This window comes from Pleurodeles waltl, chromosome 6 (assembly GCF_031143425.1).
Source record: "Pleurodeles waltl isolate 20211129_DDA chromosome 6, aPleWal1.hap1.20221129, whole genome shotgun sequence".
Taxonomy (NCBI): Eukaryota; Metazoa; Chordata; class Amphibia; order Caudata; family Salamandridae; genus Pleurodeles; species Pleurodeles waltl.
Genome location: NC_090445.1, coordinates 101570085 through 101591779, shown reverse-complemented (window position 1 = coordinate 101591779; position 21695 = coordinate 101570085).

Genomic DNA, 21695 nt, shown 5'->3' with positions numbered 1-21695 from the left:
GAATCCCGCCATGGAGGATTCTCCGGGCCAGGGGAAATCCGGCAGGAAACCGCCGGATCCCCTTTTCTGACCGCGGCTTTACCGCCGCGGTCAGAATGGCCCTGGAAGCACCGCCAGCCTGTTGGCGGTGCTTCCGTGTCCCTCCACCCTGGCGGTCCATGACCGCCAGGGTTGGAATGAGGGCCACAGTCTTTTGAGCCCACTAACCAGACAACTTTAACTGTAACTCACCACTCTACCATGCACTGTTTTGCGAGAAATAATCTTGTTTAACATGCACTAAGTGATGTCATATGCAAAGGTATTACCAATGCATGGAGAAGGTGTGAGTTATAGTTCGTGTAGTCTGGTGAATAAGGTGGCAACACTCTTTGGTGGTCATTCTGACCTCGGCGGTAAAAGGCGCCTACCGCCGGTCAGAAATCCTCCATAATCCCGCCGCGGTCGCGGAAACCCGCCACGGTCATTCTGACCCGCAGAAGGCAAACCTCCGAAAATCCGACAGCCACAACAGACCGCCAGACCAGCGGTCGGCGGAAAAGTGGAGGTGACAAAACCTCCACCGTCACGCCAACAGAAATACGCCCATGCCATTACGACCCACGAATCCACGCGGCGGTCTTTCAAACGCGGTATTCCATTGGCGGGACACACCGCCGCGGTCAGAATACACACAAACGAACAAAACTCAGCCACATTGGCCGATTTGAATACCACACACCTGATACACATACACACACCACTCCCACACACACAATACAATATAAAACACACACCCACATCACCCACAAACCCCTTCGACCAAAAATTCTGAAAGAAGGCCAGAGCGAGACACCACCAGCCACAAACTAGCAGCCACAGCCACTCCACACCATCACCCACACACTATCCACACACAAAACAACACACACCACCACACTCAACACACTTAACTACACATACTCCACCCCACACATCATACACACCACCCCATGGCACCCCAAAGACACCCCCGCTTCTCAGACGAAGAACTCAGGGTCATGGTGGAGGAAATCGTTCGGGTAGAGCCCCAGCTGTTCGGCACACAGATCCAATACACCAGCATTGCCCGGAGGACGGAGCTATGGCAGAGGATTGTCGACAGGGTCAACGCTGTGGGACAGCACCCCAGAAATCGGGAAGACATCAGGAAGCGATGGAACGACCTACGGGGGAAGGTGCATTCCATGGTATCCAGGCACAACATCGCCGTGCAGAAGACTGGCGGAGGACCCCCACCTCAACCCCCACAATTTACAACATGGGAGGAGGAAGTCTTGAGCATCCTGCATCCTGACGGCCTCGCAGGAGTCGGCGGAGGAATGGATACTGGTAAGTTGAAGCTTCACTACTGCTTCCCCCCCACCTGCATGCCAAATCATACCCCAACCCTCACCCCCATCCTCGAACCCCACCCTCACCACCACCCCCATCCTCACCCCCACCCTCACCCCCACCCCCATCCTCACCCCCACCACCATCCTCACCCCCACCCCCAGCACACCTATTCCCTGCCAATGTCTCACCATCACAACCCACACATCCAAAAACCTAGGCCTGCATGCGTCCACTAAGCATGGACACCCATCACCAAAGCATGCCCAATGCATATACACATCCCCCCCACAAGCCACCCTCACCAAAGCCCCCACACACGAATGCCAGCACTTGGGGACACGGGAACCCACAGATACACCCATATGCCACACATTGAAACTATAACCATACCTCTATACCCCTGCAGGACCCGACCGTCAACACACCGCCGCGGAGGGCCCAGAATTCTCCACACCCCCCACCCAAGAGGCCGTCAGCGATGACAGCAGCTCTGTCGACCTGGACACCGATGACCAGCCCGGACCATCGGGGACCTCTGGACAGTCGGTTCCCCTCACACAGGCCCAGGCCACTACAGACCCAAACCCCTCTGGGAACACCAGCACAGCTCCCACCCAGCGGGCCCATGCCTCTGTCTCCAGGGCGCGTCAATCTGCGGTGTGTCTACCACTACAGGGCACCCAGGATAACCCACCACCCCAACAACAACAGGGACCTGGGGGCAGTGGTAGTGGGCACACCGGCCAGGGGGCAGAGGCCCAGGGAAACAGGGCAACTCGGAGGGCAGCTGTGCGACAGGGGGGGGACGGGCCCAGGGAACCCACTCTCCACGAGGCCCTCACCACCATCATGGGAGCATACAACCGCTCCCAGGAGACGATGGCGACGGTACTGGCCCGGTTCCAGGAGATCCAGGTACTGCAGGAGGAACACTATCGGGGGTACAGGGAGGACATCAGAGCCCTCACCTCCACCCTGGTTACCTTGGTAGGGCTGCTGCAGGACCTCATCAACACCAGGACGGACACTCAACACCCAAGGGCCCCTGCCACTAGCCTGGACCAAGAACAGCCAACCACCTCCGCCGGCGCTAGTGGACAGGAGGCCCCCGCACAGCAGCAGCCCACCAGACCCCCACCTCCTGCAGGAGAAGAACCACCCCGCAAGAGGGCCCTGAGATCTCGCAAGAAGACAGAGTAGGATGTCAAGACCCCCGCCAGCAAAGGATACCACCTGATGTCATCCCACTGTCCCACATTGTCACCCTGTCCATCCTTGAACTGCCCATGCTCCATCTCTCCACAGGCCTCTGGACAATGCACCTGTGTGACTGTTACTCTGGACTTTGCCATGGACATTCCTTCACCATAGCCCCCACCCACTTGAAACCACCCATCCCATTTTGAGCACTTAAATAAACACCTATTTTGCACAAAACTATCTGGAGTCTGGCTGTGATTTCAAAATATTGTAATTGACATGACAGTGCAAATATGTCCTTGTACATAGTGAAGTCAACAAACAGCTGCCACAAAGCTGTAGTCCATGGGGAAACGAAGCACAGGACTCGTAGTGGGGACCCCAGATCTGAAATAGGGAGGGAAAAGCCACAACTCAGTCATCATACACTGGGGCAAATAGACAGGCAGCAGAGATGCAGGAGAGTAGTTCACATTTACTAAATTATCTTTGAATTGTTACCTGTGTCCTATTGGAAGTACTGTTCAATGATTCTGTCCCTGTTGTCTGTTTCAGCCCCGTCGTCTTCCTCCTCGTCACTCTCCTCAGGTTCCACCGCTGCCACAACACCACCGTCTCGACCATCCTCCTGCAGGAAAGGCACCTGGCGGCGCAAAGCCAGGTTGTGAAGCATGCAGCAGGCCACGATGATGTGACACACCTTCTTAGGTGAGTACATTAGGGATCCACCTGTCATATGCAGGCACCGAAACCTGGCCTTTAGGAGGCCAAAGGTGCGTTCGATCACCCTCCTAGTACGCCCATGGGCCTCATTGTACCGTTCCTCTGCCCTGGTCCGGGGATTCCTTACTGGGGTCAGTAGCCACGACAGGTTGGGGTACCCAGAGTCCCCCAATAGCCATACACGGTGTCTCTCTAGCTGTTCCATCACGTAAGGGATGCTGCTATTCCTCAGGATGTAGGCGTCATGCACTGACCCTGGGAATTTGGCATTTACATGCGAGATGTACTGGTCAGCCAAACACACCACCTGGATGTTCATTGAATGGTAACTTTTTCTGTTCCTGTACACCTGCTCCCTATCTCTTGGGGGAACCAAAGCCACATGGGTCCCATCAATGGCACCAATGACGTTGGGAATATGTCCAAGGGTGTAGAAATCACCCTTCACTGCAGCCAATTCGCCCACCTCAGGGAAAATGATGTAGCTCCTCACGTATTTCATCAGGGCAGACAACACTCTGGATAACACCTTCGAAAACATGGGCTGAGACATCCCAGAAGCAATTCCCACTGTTGTCTGAAATGACCCACTTGCCAAGAAATGGAGTACTGACAGGACCTGCACCAGAGGGGGAATCCCTGTGGGTTGGCGGATGGGGGACATCAGGTCGGGCTCCAGCTGGGCACACAGTTCATGTATAGTGGCACGGTTAAGACGGTAGGTCAGGATAATGTGGCGTTCTTCCATTGTCGACAGGTCCACCAGCGGTCGGTACACGGGAGGATTCATCCGTCTCCTCGCCAAACCCAGCGGACGGTGCCTAGGAAGGACAACATGGAGCACACAGTCAAGCAACCCACAGGTACGTACTCACAGCTAGCACAGTAAACGATTCTCTATGCAGTGAATGGCGTGTCTGAGTGGCTATGCAAGGCCTAGGCCTGTGTGACGCAGTTGAAATTGAGCCATGTGGACCCTCGAAATGGCGGCTGCCTGACCTGTGAAGTGTGACAATGGGATGTGAGGTCAATGCGCTGGCGTGGCACACCGCGGCGGGCGGCGGGCGAAGACCGCGGCGCGAAGCCGCATTGGTTAACATTGAAGCCTATGGGTTTCAGGAGCCAATGGCGAAGGGCGCCGGCGGTGGCGGTACGCACCGCCGCGGACGTGACCGCCATTTTCTATCTACTTATCCACTTGCGACTTGAACTTTCACAGGAGAGGACCTATACTGCAAGTGTTGCTGTGACCTCGGTCTGGAAGGGACAATGGCTGCTGCGCCTGGGGAAAGGGCCCCTGCCTTCACTGGAGAGGAGTTGGAGAAACTTGTGGATGGGGTCCTCCCCCAGTATGCGCTACTCTACGGTCCTCCAGACCAACCAGTGAGTTTAATTCAATCTGGATTTGGGGCCACTGGCTGGCTTGGGGGCCTGGCGGGGGGCCTGGCGGGGATGGGGGGGCATGTTGGGGCTGGCGGGGGGCCTGGCGGGGATGGGGGGCATGTTGGGCCTGGTGGGGGGCCTGGCGGGGGGCCTGGCGGGGATGGGGGGCATGTTGGGGCTGGCGGGGGGCCTGGCGGGGGGCCTGGCGGGGATGGGGGGCGTTGGGCCTGGCTTGGGGGCCTGGCGGGGGGCCTGGCGGGGATGGGGGGGCATGTTGGGGCTGGCGGGGGGCCTGGCGGAGATGGGGGGGCATGTTGGGCCTGGTGGGGGGCATGGCGGGGGGCCTGGCGGGGATGGGGGGCGTTGGGCCTGGCTTGGGGGCCTGGCGGGGGGCCTGGCGGGGATGGGGGGGCATGTTGGGGCTGGCGGGGGGCCTGGCGGGGATGGGGGGGCATGTTGGGCCTGGTGGGGGGCATGGCGGGGGGCCTGGCGGGGATGGGGGGCGTTGGGCCACTGGCAAGGAAAATGCAGACAAACTTGAACGTGGTATTTCTCCCTCCCTGTACGTGTCACATAGGTCCGCGCCCATGAGAAGATCGGGATTTGGCGTGCCATCGCCAAGGAAGTCCGGACCCTGGGGGTCCACCATCGACGGGGCACCCACTGCCGCAAGAGGTGGGAGGACATCCGCCGCGGGACCAAGAAGACCGCCGAGTCTCTGCTGGGGATGGCCTCCCAACGTAGGCGGGGTGCCTGCCGTCAACTGACCCCCCTGATGTTCCGGATCCTGGCGGTGGCCTACCCTGATTTGGATGGGCGCGTGAGGGCAGCACAGCAGACACAAGGGGGTGAGTACAAGCATTATCTACTCTGTTGTCGCGCAGTGGAGGTGTCTGGGTGGGGGAGGAGGGCTGTGGGTCCCCCTAGGCCAGGGCGATATCTGTAGGCTGGGCACCCCCGTAAGCCCCTGTGTCCCCAGCCACCACCCTCAGTAGTTTGTCAGTACAGCCATCCCTGGGCCGTGTCATCCATGGGTGCAGTTGTCAACTCTAGGCGTGTAGGGCATGTTCCACGGAATGCGTAGCGGACCCCAAGTGCGCAACTTAGTGCAGGGGGCATCTGTGTCTGTCATGTCCGCTAACTGTACCGGAGATCCATGTACTCAATATCCCTTTATTTCTCTCTCCCCCCCCTTTTTGTTTGTCTTTCTGTGCTTGTGTGCATCAGCATCATCAGGCGGAGGAGAAGTGGCATCGGGGCAGGAGGGAGCTGCATCTCACATGGCCCAGGAGGGCCATGCCACAGAGTCAGACTGGACCAGTGAGACGGAGGGCGAGGGGAGCTCCACAACGGGGACGACTGGACCCTGCAGCGACACACGTCCTCGGAAGGGAGCTCCCTTGCGGGGGTGGCACCATCCGTGCCCCCCGCCATTACAGGTACAGCCGCCACCCAGCGCACCATCTCCGCCCTCCCAGCAGCCCCTCAGCGTTCGCCCCGTGCCCGCTCTGCCAGGAAGCCGGGCATCTCCTTCGCCCCAGGCACCTCAGGCCCTGCCCCTGTTACCCCGGCTGCCCTCAGTGAGGAGGTCATTGACCTCCTCCGAACGCTCATTGTTGGGCAGACTACCCTTTTGAATGCCATCCAGGGGGTGGAGAGGGAGGTTCATCGCAGCAATGCGTACCTGGAGGGCATTCATTCGGGTCAGGCTGCCCATCAGCGATCGTTCCAGGCTCTGGCCTCAGCACTGACGGCAGCCATTGTCCCTGTCTCCTGCCTCCCTCTACTAACTCCCTCCTCCCAGTCTCCTGTTCCTCTGCCTGTCCCACCCACACCATCAGACCAGCCTGCACACACCTCAACACCCAAGAGAAGCTCATCCAAACATAAGCACCACAGATCATGCAGACATTCACACACGCAACATTCCGATGCAGACATGCCAACAGTCACTACCACCTCTGTGACCCCCACCTCCTCGTCTCCCTCCTCCCTCCCTGTGACGTCTACACTCACACCTCCATTCACCTCACCATCAGCCAGTGTTTCCATCACCAGCACACCCTCCACTCCAGTCCGCACACGTGCAGTCACCACCCCCACTGCCATTTACACGTCCCCTGTGTCCTCTCCCACTGTGTCTGTCACCCCCTCTTCCACACCACACAAACGCAGCCACCCACCCACCCAACAGCCATCCACCTCACGACAGCCTATCCCTCCTGCACCTGCACCCAAAGGCAGCAAACGTGACTCACCTACAACCACATCCTCTCCCTCCACTCCCATTCCCACTGTACCTACCACTCTCCATTGTCCCAAGAAACTCTTCCTCGCCACTGCTAACTTCTTTCCTGACCCTGAGCCCCCACCCTCCTTCTCGTCGGGGTAAGAAGAGCACCTCAGCCACCACCAGCCCTGCAGCCCCCTTGACAAGGGTGCAGGGGTATTGGAGCCCACCAGCCCGCATGTCTGGATCTTCGCCCAGCAGCAAGGGGACAGCCAGCCCACCCCCTGGGAAGAGGAGCAGAAGGCGGAAGGGGCGCCGCAGGAGCCCGGCTTCTACATCCCCCCCGGACACCACCCAGAGACAGTCACCAGCCACAGCTCCAAAGGGAGGAAAGGGCCACAGACTCCCGACTAAGGAGGGCAAGGGCAGCAAGTCGGAGAGGTCAGGCTGCAGGCCTGCTGCCCAGGAGGAGCCCACCACCCCCATAGCCGCTGCCCAGGGAGGACCCAGCCCAGCTGGCCAGGAGGGCCCCACCACCCACAGCCCAGGTGGGCATTGAAGGAGCAACATCCCCGCTGCCCAGGAGGGCACCACCAGGCAATGAGCAGTTGGCCATAGACCGGCCGCCGTCTCAAGCCCCGCTGAACTGGGCCCCGCCGTCTCAAGCACCGCTGAACTGGGCCCCGCCGTCTCAAGCACCGCTGAACTGGGCCCCGCCGTCTCAAGCACCGCTGAACTGGGCCCCGCCGTCTCAAGCACCGCTGAACTGGGCCCCGCCGTCTCAAGAACCGCTGAACTGGCCCCCGCCGTCTCAAGCACCGCTGAACTGGGCCCCGCCGTCTCAAGCACCGCTGAACTGGGCCCCGCCGTCTCAAGCACCGCTGAACTGGGCCCCGCCGTCTCAAGAACCGCTGAACTGGGCCCCGCCGTCTCAAGCACCGCTCCGCTGGGCCCCGCCGTCTCAAGAACCGCTGAGCTGGGCCCCGCCGTCTCAAGAACCGCTGAACTGGGCCCCGCCGTCTCAAGAACCGCTGAACTGGGCCCCGCCGTCTCAAGCACCGCTCCGCTGGGCCCCGCCGTCTCAAGCACCGCTCCGCTGGGCCCCGCTGTCTCAAGCACCGCTCCGCTGGGCCCCGCCGTCTCAAGCACCGCTCCGCTGGGCCCCGCCGTCTCAAGAACCGCTGAACTGGGCCCCGCCGTCTCAAGCACCGCTGAACTGGGCCCGCCGTCTCAAGCACCGCTGAACTGGGCCCCGCCGTCTCAAGAACCGCTGAACTGGGCCCCGCCGTCTCAAGCACCGCTGAACTGGGCCCGCCGTCTCAAGAACCGCTGAACTGGGCCCCGCCGTCTCAAGCACCGCTCCGCTGGGCCCCGCCGTCTCAAGAACCGCTGAACTGGGCCCCGCCGTCTCAAGCACCGCTCCGCTGGGCCCCGCCGTCTCAAGAACCGCTGAACTGGGCCCCGCCGTCTCAAGCACCGCTCCGCTGGGCCCCGCCGTCTCAAGCACCGCTCCGCTGGGCCCCGCCGTCTCAAGCACCGCTCCGCTGGGCCCCGCCGTCTCAAGCACCGCTCCGCTGGGCCCCGCCGTCTCAAGCACCGCTGAACTGGGCCTCGCCGTCTCAAGCACCGCTGAACTGGGCCCCGCCGTCTCAAGAACCGCTGAACTGGGCCCCGCCGTCTCCAGCACCGCTCCGCTGGGCCCCGCCGTCTCAAGAACCGCTGAACTGGGCCCTTCAAGGCAAGACCCGCTGAACTGGGCCCTTCAGGGCAAGAACCGCTGGCCCTTTGGCAGACGTGGCAGGGCAGGATCTGTCTCGGGCAGGGCTGCAGGATGTCCTCTGGCCAACATGCCTCCTCCAGTGGCAGTGGGGTCTGTTATGGACTGTTTGGACTGTGGCTTTGCACTCCCCAGGATGGCCCAGTGGGCAGGCCACCCACTGTATGGACTGTATGGACTGTGGCTTTGCACTCCCCAGGATGGCCCAGTGGGCAGGCCACCCACTGTATGGACTGTATGGACTGTGGCTTTGCTCTCCCCAGGATGGCCCAGTGGGCAGGCCACCCACTGTATGGACTGTATGGACTGTGGCTTTGCTCTCCCCAGGATGGCCCAGTGGGCAGGCCACCCACTGTATGGACTGTATGGACTGTGGCTTTGCACTCCCCAGGATGGCCCAGTGGGCAGGCCACCCACTGTATGGACTGTATGGACTGTGGCTTTGCTCTCCCCAGGATGGCCCAGTGGGCAGGCCACCCACTGTATGGACTGTGGCTTTGCTCTCCCCAGGATGGCCCAGTGGGCAGGCCACCCACTGTATGGACTGTATGGACTGTGGCTTTGCACTCCCCAGGATGGCCCAGTGGTCATGGAGTCCCCTCGTGGATCTGGCGTCGTGTACTCAAGTGGCTGAGGTGCCCCCCCTTCCCTTCCCCCTGAGGTGCCTGTCCTATTTTCTTTCTGATGCCCCTGCAGTGTTCTCTCTGTGGAGTTCTTGTCGTGGGACTGGGCCTTGCCCCTTTGCACAGGACCCCTGTGGTCCACGGACAGTGGTTGGACTACATTTAGTAGCTGTATATATTTTGTACATAGTTTATTTATTTATTGGGATTACTGGTGTCCATATTTCAATATATCTGCCCGTTTATGATCTCTTCTTTTGGTCTTTGCATTATTTCGGGGGGGGGGTTTGTGGGTTGTGACAGTGATCTGTGGGAATGCATTGATGTGTGTGTTGTAGTGGGTATGGGTGGGTGGGTGTGTGCCGGTAATCTTTTCCCTCCCCTGTGTCGTAGGTGCAGTACTCACCGATGTCTTCCGCGCCGCCGGGCGTGCTCCTGGTACATGAGCAGGTATAGGAGTGCGGGGATGACCTGCAACTCGGGTTCCATACTGCCGGAATCTCGCGTGGAGTGCGTAGAGGTGAGCGTTTTCCCGTTCGTAGTCTGTTTCCGCCGTGTTTTTATCGGCGGTGCTCCCGCCCCGGAAAAGGTGGCGGATTGGTGGGTCGTGATAGGGTGGGCGGTACATTGTCTGCCGCCTGGCTGTTGGCGGGGACCGCCGCGCTGTTTGTTTGTGCCGCCGTGGCGGGCAGAGTGTTAATGCGGCGGGCTGTGTTGGCGGTTCCCGCCAGGGTCAGAATTGCATATTTTGGACCGCCGGCCTGTTGGCGGGTTGGCCGCCGCATTATCACCGACCGCCAGGGTCAGAATGAGGGCCTTTATATGTAAAAATAAAGGGCTTCATTACGAGTTTGGCAGTCTGACGGTAAGACCGCAGCGGTGGTGGCTGCCAACAGACCGCCAAGTTGGTGGTAACCCGACCGCCGTATTTAGACTTCGACTGAGAAATCTGTCAAAAATAGCCACATTTCTGAAACCATCAGGACACTGTAGGATGGAAAAGAGGCGGTCCCACCACCAGCACCACCAATCTGACTCAAATCAACACATCAGATTACGATCCACAAATCACAACAGCGGTTCTTCCATGGTGGATAACCATTGGCGATGCGAACCACAGCGGTCTCCACTCACATTACAATGAACACAGCACCACATGGGATATTTTGAATACCCCACACCTGACAAACACCCACACACCCAACACACCTACACACTGCACTATATAACACACGCCTACACAACCCACAATCCACGTTGTGCAACCTGAACGCCACACACAGCCAAAGACAAGCTAAAGAGTTCACAGAAATAGAAAAAACAACATTAGGCATCCACATACATTTCACAACACACACATCACACCTGAACAACATATACAACACACATTTTACTACCACACACAAACCACAACAACCATCACCCACCCACATCACAGTACCTACACCTCACCTTTTAACTTTTACTGCAACCTTTTTTCTTTGGGCACTGCCACACTGTCCTCACCACCGCTACCATGTCCCCACAAAACCAGCCATGTTTCATGGATCAGTTGAGGGTCATGGTGGATGAAATTGTCAGGGTAGATCCACACCTGTTTGGAGCACAGGTCCATCAAACATCAGTTGCCAGGAAAATGGAGTTGTGGAGTTGAGAGGGTCAATTCTGTAGGCAGCTATCCACGCACAAGAGAGGACATTAGGAAGAGGTGGAATTACCTCAGGGGGAAGGTACGTTCCATGGCATCCAGGCACCAGCTGGTGGTACTCAACTCTAGTGGTGGGCCCCTTCCTCCTCCCCTTACTTTCACCTCTTGGGATGAGAAGGTCCTGGACATACTACACCTTCTGGGCCTGATGGGAATAACTAGGGGAGTCTGGTAAGTCCCCACAAAACGTATGCTACATCAGCACACATTTATTGGTAAACATGCAAACAGCACAAAGAGTATAACTGATAGTAACATCAATATGTTTGCAAAGGTGCCAGACACTGCTAATCCACAGCATACAGAAGTTAGGGACATGTTAGTCTTCCTACAAGCCAGAAGGCATGCAGATCGGTCTTTTGTATCACCTGGTAAAGCCTTATCACATAACCATACCTTAGCTTCCTAATATACATACCTCCTGGTACAGACAGATACCAGTACTGATGTCCTCAGTCTAGGGATCTTTTACTTACATTGGCCACATACCTGTCACCTCACCTATGTCAGTCCACAGAGACATGCACATTGGTCTGCAAAGTAGGAACACACTGACAGCTAGGTCCAAGGTACGTTACATACAACAAAAACCATTGTGATGGTAGAAAATATGGTTCTACATTTTCACTTGTGCCAGACATATATGGACACACAAATTACACCATTTGACCACCTCCAGTTCCAGTACCCTACAGGTTATCTTGATGGGTAAACACAATTCCACCCTGGTGTCCTGACAGTCTGGCCATGTTACTTATACTCCGCATACTCATTGGAATCATTACCTGGCTTCAGCCATGTCCACTTCTCATGTGCATGTGTGTCTGCAATTCCCATCTGCTTTTGACACTGTCTGTGACTTGCCAGGGATGAAGAGCAACACTGGAACTCAGCAAATTTGTGATTGACATAGTTAAGAGATAGTACATTGCAGAAAACATTCCTCAATTCAGACAAGTCATGTTCACAAGAGTGACTCTGCATGTGCAATAAACAATACATAACACTGTAGACCACTCTGTTCTGTCCACAATACCAAATTACGGTCTACATGCATAAATCACTCATAGACATTGGAGCTACTTAATACCTCATAGCTGATGGTAAAAAAGAGGTGACATGCTTCCCATTAACCCTAGGTTACTAATTTAAAGCACTGCATCAAGAATATATCACATACCTTGAGTCAGTTGAAGTACTGATTGATGAGAACTGCCCTGGAGTCTCCTGCTTCATCCTCATCTGGCTAATCATCACTTGGTAAATCTGCATTTCCATCCACAGGTTCTTCTGGCTCCCCCTCATCTGGTAGTAATGGTATCTGACGTCTCAGGGAAAGATTGTGGAGCATGCAGCAGGCAACAGTTATTTGACATACCTTGTTGGGTGAGTAGAGGAGTGCTCCTCGTGATGTGTCCAGGCAGAGAAATCTTGCCTTCAGGAGCCCAAAAGTCCACTCCACGACATTCCTTGTCCTTCTGCGGGCCTCATTGTAGCTGACTTCCTCTGGTGTGTTTGGGTACCTCACTGGTGCCAACAACCAAGGACGGTTAAGATAGCCAGAGTCACCTATAAGAAAATAGATAGAAATACACAAACATATCGAGGAGATGCACAATTGTGATAGCAGGAGTTAAACTATGCAAACACACTTTTCAAATCTGACTTACCAACCAGCCAGGCCCTCTCATGTCATCAGCAGTGGGATATTGCGGTTCTGCATGATGAGGGAATCATGGACTGATCCTGGAAACTTTGTGAAATGTGCTGGTCTGCCACACATACAACTTCAACGCTGATGGAGTGGTACTTTTTCCTGTTCCTATATATCTGTTCATTGGCACTGGGAGGGGGACCAAAGCTACATAGGTGCCATCTATGGCTCCAACCACAATTGGAATGTGTCCCATTGCATAAAACTCTGCCTGCACATAGGCCAAATCCGCACGTTGGGAAAACCTGATGTAGCTGTCCAGGTGTTTCAACAATACTGACAGCACATCCTTCAAACCCAGACTGAACATGGGTTGAGACACCCCTGCAGTTAGGGCCACTGTATTCTGAAATGACCAAGTGGCCAGGAAGTGTAGCACTGACATCACTTGAACGATGAGAGGTATGCTTTAGGGATTGTGAATGGCAGGCATCAGATCAGGCTCCAACTGATCACAAAGATTCATGATTGTATGCCTATTCAGCCGATATGTCTGGATAGTATGTCTCTCTTCCATGGTCTGCAGGCCTACTGGTGGGTGGTACACTGTAGTTTTATTTCCTCTCCTCATACCAGCGTAACTATGTGGAAACATAAAATTTGCATGTAACATGAACAATGCAGACATAATGAACATGTACATATACAACTCACTCATACCTGCAGTCGCGATTGGTTACAATATCTGACATCTACAGGACTGCAAATTACTATCCATCCTATGACACTCCCCTTGGTGCACATTGCCTCAATTATCTAAGTACTACACATGTATATTAATCAGTGACTGTCGGTGTTTGTTAGTCCAACTAACTTTACATGTGAAACACACTTTTAGCACATTATCTAAATTACTGGCGCATATAGGCCCTCATTACAAACCTGGCGGTAAATCCCGCTTTCTGCCGCGCTGAAGGCTGCCAAGATACCGTTGCAGCGGCGGAATTCCGCTACAGGTATTATGACCCACATCTTGGAATCCGCCACAATACAGACACCCACACAAGTCCGCCACACCAAAGGTCAGTGATAAACTGGCGATACCAAAACCTACACCGTCACGCCAACAAGAATACGCCCACACTATCACGACCCACGAATCAACACGGCGGTCTTACAACCGCGGTAATCCATTGGTGGTACACACCGCCGCGCTCAAAATACTCACACATTTACAAAACACAGCCACATTGGACAATTCCAAATACTCACACCTGATACACATACACACACCACACCCACACACTCACAACACTATAAAACACCCACCCACATTACCCACAAACCCTTACAACGAAAAAAAAATTAAAAATCTGAGAGAGAGAGAATAGCAAACACAACACCAGCATCCACCGGCACTCAACACCATCACTCATACAACATCCACCCACCTCAAACAACACACATCAACACAACACATCACACAGTACAGTAAACAGCACCTCACACATCAACCACACAATATCATGGCACCTCAAAGACACCTCAGGTTTTCAGAGGAGGAGCTCAGGGTCCTGGTGGAGGAAATCATCTGAGTAGAGCCACAGCTTTTCGGATCACAGGTGCAGCACATCTCCATTGCTCGGAAGATGGAGCTATGGCCGAGAATCGTCGACAGGGTCAACGCAGTGGGACAGCATCCAAGAACACGGGATGACATCAGGAAGAGGTGGAACGACCTGCGGGGGAAGGTGCTTCAGTGGTATCCAGACACCAAATTGCTGTACAGAGGACTGGCGGAGGACCCCCACCTCCTCCCCCACAACTAACAACATGGGAGGAGCAAGTCTTGGCAATATTGAATCCTGAGGGCCTGGCAGGAGTAGCAGGAGGACTGGACTCTGGTAAGTCATATCTTATATACCAAATCCCCCCACCCTCACCTGCATGCCATCACATACCCCCACCCTCACCCCCATCACTCCAACACCTCACATATGCGCCACTATCACAACCCACACATCCCAATACCAAGGCCCTGCATGCAACACCTATACATGGACCCCCATCACCAAAGCATGTCCAGTACAGATACCCACACAGACCCCAAACCAACTTTCACAAAAGGGCAAACACAATAATGCAAGCACAGGAGTAGAGGGTACCTCACCCAATGCACAAGATGGCAGAAACAGATACTAAAACTATGCATTTACACCCCAACAGGACCCATACCCAACGTCACCGGACAGGAGGTGCCAGACATATCCAATCCCCCCACAGAAGAGGCCCACAGTGATGACAGCAGTTCTGCATGCCTGGATCAAGATGACCAGCCCGGCCCATCAGGGACCTCTGGACAGTCGGTTCCCCTGCCACTGTCACAAGCCACCACAGACCCTCCCCCCTCAGGAAACACCACCAAAGCACCCACCCAGCGGGTCCATGCCACTGTCCCCAGGACACGTCAATCAGCAGTGTGTCCACCACTACAGGGAACCCAGGCAAACCCATCAACCCAAGACAATCAGGGACCTTGGGTCAGTGGAAGTGGGCACACGGTTCAGGGGACAGAGGCACAGGATAACAGGGAAGCTGGGAGGACTGCTGTGAGACAGGGGGAGGACAGGCCCAGGGAACCGACACTCCACGAGGCACTCTCCAACATCATGGAAGCATACCACCATTCCCAGGAGACCATGGGCATGGTACTGGCCAAGTTTCAGGAGACACAGTGGCTGCAGGAGGAACACTATCTTGGGATCAGTGAGGGCTTGAAGTCCATTAACACCACCCTGGTCACCATTGCAGGGGTGCTGGCAGACCTTGTCAACACCATGAGGGACACAGTGGCACACAAACGGGCCCCTGACACTAGCCTGGACGATGAACAGCCCTCCACCTCCGCCGGCGCTAGTGGACAGGAGGCACCGCCACAGGACCAACAGGCCACCAGCACCCCACCCCCTGCAGGAGAACCACCCTGCAAAAGGTCCCTGAGATCCAGGAACAAGACAGAGAACATTGCCAAGACCCCACCAGGAAATAAGACCCTCCTGAATGTCACCCTTCTGTCCCACTTTGTCACCCTGTCCACCTTAAACTGCCATTTCTCCCCTTCCTATGCCCCATTGGACAATGCGCCTGTGAGACCAAGAGACTGGACTCTACCATGGACATTCATCCACCATCACCCCAGCCCATTTCACACCCCCTCTACTTATTAGCACAGAAGTAAACACCCTTGAATCACAGATAAATCTGGAGTCAGTCTGTGCTTTCACAAATGTGTAATTGCAACCTCTCTGAAATATAGCAATGTCAATGTACTTGTTCACATACCAATGTTAGACAGTTGTTGGCCAGCAGTAAACATAGCAGAGGGCACAAAGTGGGACCCAGATCTGTGAAATGGAAAGCCAAAGTGACAAGTCAGGGTCCATACACAGAGGTAAAAAAGCAGATGTATGCTAGGTTCTACAATAGTATGAGATGTCGGAAGCAGTGCCATCCTCTTACCTGTGTCTCACTGGAAGTATTGCATGATGATGTTGTTACGGTTGTCTACATCTTCTTCTTCTGCCTCCTCTTCTTCACTGTCCACAGGCTCCACAGCTGCCACAAGACCACCATCAGGCCCATCCTCCTGCAGAAAAGGCACCTGGTGTCGCAAAGCCAGGTTGTGCAACATACAGCAGGCCACGATGATCTGGCACACCTTCTTCGGTGAGTAGTATAGGGATCCACCTGTTAGATGGAGGCACCGGAATCTGGCATTCAGGAGGCCGAAGGTGCGCTCTATTATCCTCCAGGTTCGCCTATGTGCCGCATTGTAGCGTTCCTCTGCCCTTTTCCTGGGATTCCTCACAGGGGTCAGTAGCCATGACAGGTTGGGGTAACCAGAGTCACCTGCAAATATCGAGGGACAACTGTTAGACATCCTCCAAACATTAGGGAATCTCCCATACCCAGACAGCAAATGAAACTGTGTGGGGACCTTGGGCTCACCTATTAGCCACACACGGTGCCTCTGGAGTTGCCCCGTCACATAAGGGATGCTGCTATTCCTCAAAATGAAAGCGTCATGCACAGAGCCTGGATACTTGGCATTCACATGGGAGATGGACTGGTCTGCCAAACACACCATCTGCACATTCATTGACTAGCTTTTCCAGTTTCTGTACATTCCTGCAGGGGGGGTTGGGGGGGGGGGGGGTGAGAATGCCACATGTGTCCCATCAATGGCACCAATGATGTTGGGGATATGTCCCAGGGCATAAAAATCACCTTTCACTGTGGGCAGATCCTCCACCTGAGGGAAAACGATGTAGCTGCACATGTGTTTAAGCAGGGCAGATAACACTCTGGACAACACGTTAGAGAACATTGGCTGTGACATCCCTGTGGCATGGCTACTGTTGTTTGAAAAGACCCACTTGCTAGGAAATGGAGCACTGACAGGACCTGCACTAGAGGGGGGATTCCTGTCGGATGCCGGATAGCTGACATCAGGTTTGGCTCCAGCTGGGCACACAGTTCCTGGATTGTTGCACGATCAAGTCTGTAAGAGATAATGATGTGTCTGTCTTCCATTGTCGACAGGTACCCCAGGGGTCTGTACACCGGAGGATACCACCATCTCATCACCTGCCCCAGAGGACGTGCCCTATGGAGGAGAACGGTGAGCAGAGGGTCATACACCACCTAGGTTTCACAAGGCTGTTTAGCACAATCGTTACATTTTCTCTATGTGCCTTTGTCTGTCCGTATTCCTGGCCTAAATAGGTGTGACACAGTTAGTTGGCCTGCCATGTGGCCCCCTGAAATGGCGGGCGCCTGACCTGTAAGGTGGGACAAGGAGAAATGAGGTAACTGCGCTGGCGTTGTGTAGCATCGCGGTAGGCGGTCGAAGACCTCTGCGCAATTCAGTATTGGTTATTATTGGGCCCTATGGGTTCCAGGAGCCAATGACGATGTACGCTAGCGGTGACGGTACGCATCGCCGCGGACGTGACCGGCATTTTCTATCTGTTCCCTCACTTGGTACCTGCCCTTCAACAGGCGACGACCTACACTGCAAGTGCTGCTGTGATCTGCGTCTGGAAGCAACAATGGCTACAGTGTCTGGGGAAAGGGCCCCTGCCTTCACTGCGGAGGAGTTGGAGAAACTGGTGGATGGGGTCCTCCTCCAGTACACGCAACTCTACGGTCCTCCAGACAAACAGGTGAGTAAACTGTGTGCATGGTGGATGGCACATGATTGTATGTAGTGTTGTGGATGGAGGAGACGGGTGGGGACAGGCCAGCATGTGAGGATGGTGTGTGTATGTTTTCCTGGGCCAGGGTGGGAGGTTTGTGGCCAATGTGTGAGAAGAAATGTACTGGGGAGTAACATCCATTTTTACTTCACTATTCCTCTAGATCAGCGCCCACCAGAAGAAGGGTGTTTGGCGTGCCATCGCCAAGGAAGTGCGGACCCTGGGGGTCTACCATAGATGGAGCACCCACTGCCGGAAAAGATGGGAGGACCTGCGCCGCTGGAGCAAGAAGACGGCGGAGGCCCAGCTGGGGATGGCCTCCCAACGTGGAAGGGGTGCCCGTCGCACCATGACCCCCCTGATGTACCGGATCCTTGCGGTAGCATATCTTGAGTTGGATGGGCGCTTGAGGGCATCACAGCAGCCACAAGGGGGTGAGTACACTCTCATTCAGCTGACTCTGCGTGCTTGACGAGGTGTCTGGGTGGGGGAGGTGGGCTGTGGGTTCCCCTAGGCCAGGGAAGACGCACAAATGTAGATCCATTGATTTGCAGCCTCATTCCCAGTCCAACCCCAAAGGTGGTATTTGCCCTCTACACCTAGTCAGGCTCCTATGGGTTCCAGCTGAGCATGAAATGGGTCTAAACAGAGTCCCCCATGGGCATGTGCTTTTCCCCTGCTCTGTTAGTGCATGGCTTAGTGCATAGGGCTGCTCCCTGTGTGTTGTGTCCGCCAACGGTAGTGGTGTTGCAGGCATTGACCATGTGCTTCCTCTGTCTTTCCCCCCCTTTTTGTTTTGTTACCCTGTCCTTGTGTGCATTAGCATCATCTGGCATAGGAGCAGTGGCACCGGAGCTGGAGGGAGCTGCATCCCACATGGCCCTGGAGGGTGAAGTAACGGAGTATGAAGGCACCAGTGGGATGGAGGGTGAGGGGAGCTCCACGACGGGGACAGGAGGAGACACCAGCGACAGCGACTCCTCCTCTGATGGGAGCTCCCTTGCGGTGGCGGGCACCTCTGTGCCCACCGCATCAACAGGTACAGCCGCACCCCCTCTACCAGCACCTCCCTCCCAGCAGCCCCTCGTCGAGTTTCCCGTGCCCGCTCACCCAGGAGGGTGGGCATCTCCTTCACCCCAGGCACCTCAGGCCCTGCCCCAGTCAGGCCTGCTGCCCTCAGTGAGGAGGCTATTGACCTCCTGAGATCCCTCACTGTTGGGCAATCAACCATTTTGAATGCCATCCAGGGTGTTGAGAGGCATTTGCAGCAAACAAATGCATACCTGGAGGGCATTCATTCTGGCGTGGCGGCCAAACAGAGAGCATTTCAGGCTCTGGCCTCAGCACTGGTGGCAGCCATTGTCCCTGTGTCCAGCCTCCCCTTCCAACTTCCTCTACCCAGACCCATCCCCTGTACCTCAGCCTATCCCAAGCACACAATCACACCAGCATGCACACTCATCAACACACAAGAGTGGACATGGCAAACATAAGCACCACACATCCCACAGGCACTCACACAAGCACCATCCCCATGCAGACACATCAACATCCACTGCCTCCTCTGTGTCCCCTTCCTCCACGTCCTCCTCCTTCCTCCCTGTCTTATCTCCACTCACACCTGAATGCACTACATCTTCATCCACTACCTCCATCACCAGCACGCCCATCACCACACACCGCTCACGTGCAATCACCATCCCCACTACCATGCACACATCCCCTGTGTCCTCTCCCAGTGTGTCTGTGAGCCCTCCTCCCAAAGTACACAAACGCAGGCACACACCCACCCAACAGCCATCCACCGCACAACAGCCTCTGGCCCATGCACCTTCACCCAAATTCAGCAGACATACACCTACTACAACCACTACCTCTTCCTCCACTCCCAAACCCCCTCGATCTTCTCGTCCCAGTGTGTCTAAGAAACTCTTCCTGGCTAACATTGACCTCTTCCCTACAACTCCCCCCGTCCTTCCCCTAGGGCCAGGCTGTCCAGGTCCCAGCCCAGCACCTCACCCACCAAATCATCCAGCACAGTGGTCTCAGCAAGTCCAGTCACATCGCAGGCGGAACCCATCAGGGCTGCCAGTGTGCCACCTAGCGAGGCCAAGGAGCAGGCCATTCCGCCACCTGCCAAGGTGAAGAAGGTGCCCCCATGCCGGAGGGAGAAGCCGCACCAACCACAAAGCAAGGGCTCCTCAAGCCAAAAAGGGACAGTGCCAAGGGACCAGCAGCGACATCAAAGGTGGGGAAGGGACATAAGGCGAAAAGCAGGTCAGGACAGGGCACGGAGGCTCCGGCTGAGGGACCAGAGTCACCCCTTCTATCAACCAGAACATCAACCTGTACGGCGGTGGACACTGTCACCTGCACATCTGCTGCCTCACCAACAGTCCCCAGCATCATCCCCAGTGGGCAGCCGTCTGAGGCTGCAGGAGACGTCCTGCTGTGTCCCTCCACAGGTGCAGACACATGCACCACCGCCAGCACCTCCGCCACAGACACCGCCGCAACCACCGCCACCAGCCCCGCGACGTGCTCAGACAGTGCCACCACAGCTGACATGGCTATCATCCCCAGTGGGCAGCCGTCTGAGGCTGCAGGAGACGTCCTGGACCCTGCATAGCATACATGAGCCACGACACCCAGCACTGTTTGTACCTGCATGTGGCAGGCGAAGTCGCAGCAGGGTGGAGTATGTCTCTGCCTCCATGGAGTATCATGCTACCTGTTCCCAGGCAATCTCGTGGCACACACACCCAGGTGAGGGAATGGGACCTGCCACACTGCATGTGAAGCACTGTGGGCAGAATGCCCCCACCAGAACCAGTGGAGAATCACATCCATTTGAGAGACTATGGCTTTGCACTCCCCAGGATAAAGCAGTGGGCAAACCACCCACTTGAGAGACTTGAGAGACTGTGGCTTTGCACTCCCCAGGATAAAGCAGTGGGCAAACCACCCACTGGAGAGACTTGAGAGACTGTGGCTTTGCACTCCCCAGGATAAAGCAGTGGGCAAACCACCCACTGGAGAGACTTGTGAGACTGTGGCTTTGCACTCCCCAGGACCAATCAGTGGGCATGGAGCCCCCTCGTGGAGCAGTGGTGTCGTCCGGCTGAGGTGCCCCCCCTCCCCCTGAGGTGCCTGTTTATTTTCCATCTGATGCCCCTACAGTGTTCTCTCCGTTTAGAGTCAGGTATCTTGTGTGGGCTTCGCCCATGCATTTTGGGACACTGATCCACGGACAATGATTTCATTCATATCCGGACTTGTGTAGTTGGTGAACATATTTGTATATACTGATATTTTAATTTGGCCTATCTGATTTTTCAATGATTACACTTGCTACAATCATTTCCTTTTGTCCTTGCGTTCTTCCAGGGGGTCGGGGGGTGTACAGGGAGTGCAGAATTATTAGGCAAGTTGTATTTTTGAGGATTAATTTTATTATTGAACAACAACCATGTTCTCAATGAACCCAAAAAACTCATAAATATCAAAGCTGAATATTTTTGGAAGTAGTTTTTAGTTTGTTTTTAGTTTTAGCTATGTTAGGGGGATATCTGTGTGTGCAGGTGACTATTACTGTGCATAATTATTAGGCAACTTAACAAAAAACAAATATATACCCATTTCAATTATTTATTATTACCAGTGAAACCAATATAACATCTCAACATTCACAAATATACATTTCTGACATTCAAAAACAAAACAAAAACAAATCAGTGACCAATATAGCCACCTTTCTTTGCAAGGACACTCAAAAGCCTGCCA